Source organism: Mya arenaria, chromosome 9 (assembly GCF_026914265.1).
Source record: "Mya arenaria isolate MELC-2E11 chromosome 9, ASM2691426v1".
Lineage (NCBI taxonomy): Eukaryota > Metazoa > Mollusca > Bivalvia > Myida > Myidae > Mya > Mya arenaria.
The window spans coordinates 33,922,771-33,929,769 of record NC_069130.1 but is presented as its reverse complement, the minus strand read 5'-3'; positions in this window follow the sequence as shown (position 1 = coordinate 33,929,769).

Sequence of the window (6,999 nt, the reverse complement as noted above, 5' to 3'; positions counted from 1 at the left end):
TGATGATGATGATGATGATGATGATGATGATGATGACGACGGCGGCGGCGGCGATGGTGTTATGGTTGATGATTATGATGACGATGATGATAATGATTATAATGATGATGATTATGATGATGATGATACTTGTGGTGGTGGTGACGACGACGACTACAACGACGTCGACGTCGATGATGATGATGGTATTGTTGGTGGTGGTTGTGGTGATGGTGATGGTGGTGGTGGGATGATGATGATGATGATGATGATGATGAGCTAATAGTATATCACTAAGAAGTCAAATTTAAGGCTGGATACTAAATGTTGACTTTATCTTGAAGTAAGATACGTAAAAATCATACATCACACTCATGATTTGGGCAAGAGAAGTATGTTATATCAAAATAATCATGCAAGGCAAAGTATTTCTTATTTAAGCAAAAGTCAGGAAAAATGTTTTGTCAACAAATACACACTTTACGGGAGAAGATTCTAGTAGGCTCCGAAAAGCATCTGATTACGTTTACATGAATGAATACTTTGGGGACCGTCGGACACATCTACTACCAGACCATTTTACTACCAGAAGGCGGTCACATCTATCATCGTACTACTATTTACGAGGTCTATCTCGTAGCTTGCCGGTGATGGCCGAGTTGGAACGATTGACCAGGCGTCAAACCAAACAAATTGCAGACACAGCCAACGTTCTTCAAGAACCTTATACACTGTTCCATGTCAATTATTATCATTTATTATAAAACACTGTTTTATCATTTGATTCTTTAAATTTGACCATTTTATAAATAAAAAATATCAACATAACACTACAAAGCAATTCACCGATTTTTTTTTAATGAAAACAAATTTAAAATGACACTTGTATTTAAAACCAATACATACGCGTGTATATCCAGATACATTTTGAGTGATAAACACTTCACGACTTCTTAGATAATGCATATATGGAAAATATTAATTTCTGATAACACGATAGCGTCATCGGTGAGGTATCGTCATCGGTGAGGCGTCGCTAATAGCGTCATCGTCGAGATCTGGTCATCATTGAGGCGTTGCCCATAGCGTCATCGTCGAGGTGTCGTCATCAGTGAGGCGTCGCCCATAGCGTTATCGTCGAGGTGTCGTCATCAGTGAGGCGTCGCCCATAGCGTCATCGTCGAGGTGTCGTCATCAGTGAGGCGTCGCCCATAGCGTCATCGGTGAGGTGTCGCCCATAGCGTCATCGTCGAGGTGTCGTCATCAGTGAGGCGTCGCCCATAGCGTCATCGGTGAGGCGTCGCCCATAGCGTTATCGTCGAGGTGTCGTCATCAGTGAGGTGTCGCCCATAGCGTCATCGTCGAGGTGTCGTCATCAGTGAGGCGTCGCCCATATCGTCATCGGTTTGGCGTCGCCCATAGCGTAATCGTCGAGGTATCGTCATCGGTGAGGGGTCGCCCATAGCGTCATCGTCGAGGCGTCGTCATCGGTGAGTCATTCGGTGAGGTGTCGTAATCGGTGAGGAATCGCCCATAGCGTCATCGGTGAGGCGTCGTCATCAGTGAGGTGTCGCCCATAGCGTCATCGGTGAGGTGTCGCCCATAGCGTCATCAGTGAGGCGTCGTCATCGGTGAGGTGTCGCCCATAGCGTCATCGGCGAGGTGTCGCCCATTACGTCATCGGTTAGGTGTCGCCCATGGCGTCATCGGTGAGGCGTCGCCAATGGCGTCATCGCTGAGACGTCGCCAATTGCATCATCGGTGAGGTGTTGCCCATAGCGTCATCGGTGAGGTATCACCCATTGCGTCATCGGTGAGGTGTCACCCAAAGCGTTCATCGTTGATGTGCCGCCCATTGCGTCATCGGTAAAGTGTCACCATTGGTGAGGTGTTACCAATTGTGTCATCGGTGAGGTTTCAACCATTGCGTCATCGGTGAGGTGTTACCCATAGCGTCATCGGTGAGGTGTTGTCCATAGCGTCATCGTTGAGGTATCACCCATTTTGTCATCGGTGAGGTGTTACCCATTGAGTCATCTGTGAGGTGTTGTCCATAGCGTCATCGTTGAGGTATCACCCATTGCGTCATCCGTGATGTTTTGTCCATAGAGTCATCGGTGCGGCGTCGCCCATTGCCTCATCGTTGATGAGGCGCCCATAGCGACATCGTTGAGGTATCACCCATAGCATCATCGGTTAGGCGTCACCAATTGCGTTCATCGGTGAGGTGCCGCAATAGCGGCATCGATGAGGTGTCACCCATAGCGTCATCTTTGAGGTATCGTCATCGGTGAGGTATCGCCCATTGCGTCATCGGTGAGGTATCGCCAATTGCGTTATCGGTGAGGTACCGTCATCGGTGAGGCATTGTCCATTGCATCATCGGTGAGGTGTCGCCCCTAGCGTCATCAGTGAGGTATCGTCATCGTTGAGGCGTCGCCCATTTCGTCATCGGTGGGGTATTGCCCATTGCGTCATCGGTGAGGTGTCGCCCATTGCGTCATCGGTGAGGTATCGTCATCGTTGAGGCGTCGCCAATTGCGTCATCGGTGAGGTGTCGGGATCGGTGAGGTGTCTCCCATTTCGTCATCGGTGAGGTGCCGCCCATTGCGTCATCGGTTAGGTGTCGCCCATTGCGTCATCAGTGAGGTGTCGCCCATTTCGTCATCGATGAGGTGTCGCCCATTACGTCATTGGTGAGGCGTCGCAATTTCCTTCATCGGTGAGGTGTCGCCCATTTCGTCATCGGTAAGGTGTCGCCCATTACGTCATTGGTGAGGTGTCGCCATTTGCTTCATCGGTGAGATGTCTCCCATCGTGCTGAAGAAATGTATCACTCGTTGCTGGCAAACTCCATAATCTCTCTGTGGGGAAGACGAGTCTGTGGGGCGTTTTCTGCTAAATAAAATTGGCTGTTATTAATGAGGTATCACCCATAGCGTCATCGGTGAGGTGTCGCCAATAGCGTCATCGGTGAAGTGTCGTCATCGGTGAGAAGTCGCCCATTGCGTCATCGGTGAGGTATCTCCCATTGCTTTATCGGTGAGGTGTCGTCATCGGTGAGGTGTCGTCATCGGTGAGGTGTCGTCATCGTTGAGGCGTCGCCACGATACGCCCATCGTGTCATAAGAGAGATGTCACTCCTTGCTGGCAAACTCCATAATAGCTGTGTTGGGAAGACGGCTCTGTGGGGATGTTTTCTGCCAAATAAAAAAGGCTTTTATTAATGTTTAATATTATGTCCCTGCTAACATTCAGATAACCTAATATACCACCATCATTATCCTATGTAATAACAACAATATTAGCAGCAGCAGCAGCAGCAAAGGTACCACCGTTATCCTCATCTTTATCACTTATTCAATCGTAATTATAATATTAATCATGAACTTCGAATATAATTGTATCTTACATCTTTGTTGCATCAATGATATTCCAGCTATTGAATCCAGCTATGTGTTGTTAAATTTATACCATAGCTGCTCACTGGCGCAGCATCACTTCAGCCACTTCCGGTTGCATGGAGGGACACTTCCGGTACCATAGACGCTGAAACATGTAAACTATGCGTGTACTTCATCAGACTATCCACTTGTGAAGACATTTACTATTTCCATTCTAGATATTATCATTAATCCCAATACAGACGAAGCAACCTACCGTTATCATCAAATGTCTGCACAAATGTGCAATATTATATAATTTTATATTAGTATACACGAAAATGAGATAAACATTTTCTGCTACCCGGGTTTGGTTAAAGAAATCTTGGGGAAAATGCTGGCAGCTTTTACACTCTCACTGTAAAATTTCTAAAACCAACAGAAAATGCCGATATTCGTGTTTTTCCTAAATTCGGATTGTTTAGATAATTAAAACTTCTGTTTTAAGAGATTAAAATGTGTTATTGTTGTGTTTTTGGTTTTTTTTTAATTTAAAGTACTTATTTATAAAGAAATAAATCGTTTTAACCAGACAGGCTTTCGAACAAAAGTGCATCCTCATAGTGCAAAACCATCAACATCCGTTAAAACTAAAAATACAAAATATATATATTTGCTTAAAATACGTTATTTTGCACAGAAGTAAGCGAAATGGAACTTATGTTTGGTTGTTGTTTTGTCGACGGCAGTTGGCGCGAAGAAATACAGGTGCGTGGGAGTACGTCAAGTAGTCGGGGAAGAGATATCAGCGACTATATCATGGCCTCATACGATAGCTTAGATCCTGGGAATATCCTTTAAAATAACAACAACTGCATCATCACCACCAGAACCATATTCAGCATCTATATTAATCATCATTATTATAATTTTAATCATTAAGTTTTAATCATATTTATTTTTTTTAAATTTCTCGTGTTTTTTTTTCAATTAAATTAAAGCAAGAGTGCTATTTCAATAAATGATATTTTCCTTCGGTTTATTTTCCTCTTGTTTTTGTTTATTTCGTACCATGGCAGCTCATGGGTGGACCGTCACTTCAGGTGACAAGGGCACCCCCCCCCCCCCCATCAAACATAAGTGAACTTAAGAAATAAGCTTTGCAAATAATAAGAAAAATCAACTGTTGGATATCTTATATATATATAATTGTAAATGACTCAAGTTGGTACTTAACTACTGCGCATGTCCTTTTAGAGAAATCCCACAAAACATTTCATTTTAATATCAGCCGGGCTAATGAATGTAAAACACACAAAACATACATGCATAAGGTAAGTTGGTTCGATGGCCGCCATTTTGAAAGGTCCATGTCTCTCTTCCCGCCTTCCACTAAACAATGTACATGCAGGGCTGACCGATTAACGTACATGGCTGGTCGTATGTCGCTCAATCCTATATGTGGATGTGTCAATGGGCTAAAAGGCTTTGTTTGAATACAATGGCACTAAAACACGTCTTAGTTTTGTTGTGATACTTGAATTAAGAGTTAGAGCGTAATTGACATTTATATGTAATGTATTTGAAACACCTTACAATTATATTTTTGTTAAGTATATTTATGCATGATTTTTTATTATAATGTTTTATAGCTGAAGAATGGAATATTGACCATTGATACGTAGTTAGCGCGATTGCCATAATTATAATTTACTGCGATGTTTAATATCAGATGTGACCAGGGGCGTATCTAGACCAAATACGATTTGCAGTCCCGTTCTACACAGGCGGTACTACAAAGTTTAATTCCATTAACTAATCTGGTTAGATAAAATGCACGTACCGAGGTATGGTTAGGGATGGAGGGGTTGCATATGGGGAATATTAAACAGTTGATTTCCGACATGCAGAATTTTGACAAACCCTGTGTGATCGCCACCCGGGAAATAAACTTGGCTGGTTTTCTTTTAAGCAAGCTTTCCTAATTCTGCTGGACGTGCAAGGTGGGGTAAACCATCGATTCACGTGAGATTCATGGACTGTTAGATTTGCTTTGAACGTGTCATTACTCAATTTCAACAGTTAAAACACAAGAAAAAGTAACTAATGGTAATAACTCTGTAATGAACTGAAATAGAGCTAGTGTTCCTGTACACCGCACTTCCTTTCAGTATGTTCTATCATTGTACGAAGTTTAATTAAATTATATCTAGTATAGTAGTTTTCAGGGTTATCTTCACACAAGGACAATTGCAACGGACCGACCAAGCGACAAAGCGGCCACAGGGTGACTCCAATGTACCCCTTTCAATGTGCTGTTCCTTAATCATCAACCACTGATATACAGTGTACATGTTCCAGAATTATAGATTCTGTTTCTTAATCACCAACCAGTGATATACAATGTACATGTTACAGAATTATTCATTCTGTTTCTTAATCATCAACCAGTGATATTCAATGTACATGTTACAGAGTTATAGATTATGTTTCTTAATCATCAACCAGTGATATACAGTGTACATGTTCCAGAAATATAGATTCTGTTTCTAAATTATCAACCAGTGATATACAATGTACATGTTACAGAATTATTCTTTCTGTTTCTTAATCATCAACCAGTGATATACAGAGTACATGTTCCAGAATTATAGATTCTGTTTCTTAATCATCAACCAGTGATATACAATGTACATGTTCCAGAATTATAGATTCTGTTTCTTAATCATCAACCAGTGATATACAATGTACATGTTCCAGAATTATAGATTCTGTTTCTTAATCATCAACCAGTGATATACAATGTACATGTTCCAGAATTATAGATTCTGTTTCTTAATCACCAACCAGTGATTTACAATGTACATGTTCCAGAATTATAGATTCTGTTTCTTAATCATCTACCAGTGATATACAGTGAACATGTTCCAGAATTATAGATTCTGTTTCTTAATCGTCAAACAGTGATATACAATGAACATGTTCCTGAAATATAGATTATGTTTCTTCTTCATAATAAGGATTGATGTTATGTATCGTTGGATAAGTAACATGTGAACTTCACTTATCCACAAATGCATGCAGTTTTAAACACAACTCTACAAATATTTTGATGTTTTATTCAATATCAAATTAGTTACTGACAAACACAAGACGTATCCAAGGAAACGGACCAGAATGTTTTGAAATGCTAAAAATATCAATCAATACAGGATAATTTTTAAAAACTCTGAAATTAAACCACACATCACCAGACTTATATATTTTAAACATCTCATTGAAACTGTTTTTTCAGTTTTACAATCTTTTAAAATATTAAAACATGTAAATATGTACATAACACCATATCCAACAATTAAACAATACAGACAGTTAACTATATGACTAGACTATAAATACCAATAATTGAATATGGTAATTTCTGAAAAATCTCAAACAACAATTCTGTGAGTTAATTTTAATCCATAAAATTATTCTACAAATATCTAAAACATCATATAAAAGCACCTCTCTGAAAAAGCACATTGCGTAAAAATCGTAAGTTTCACATCGCACAGCATATAATATCTATTCATAACTGATGTTTAAGTAACAACAAACAATTAGTGTTTGAAATTATATTTTATCCAATGGGATG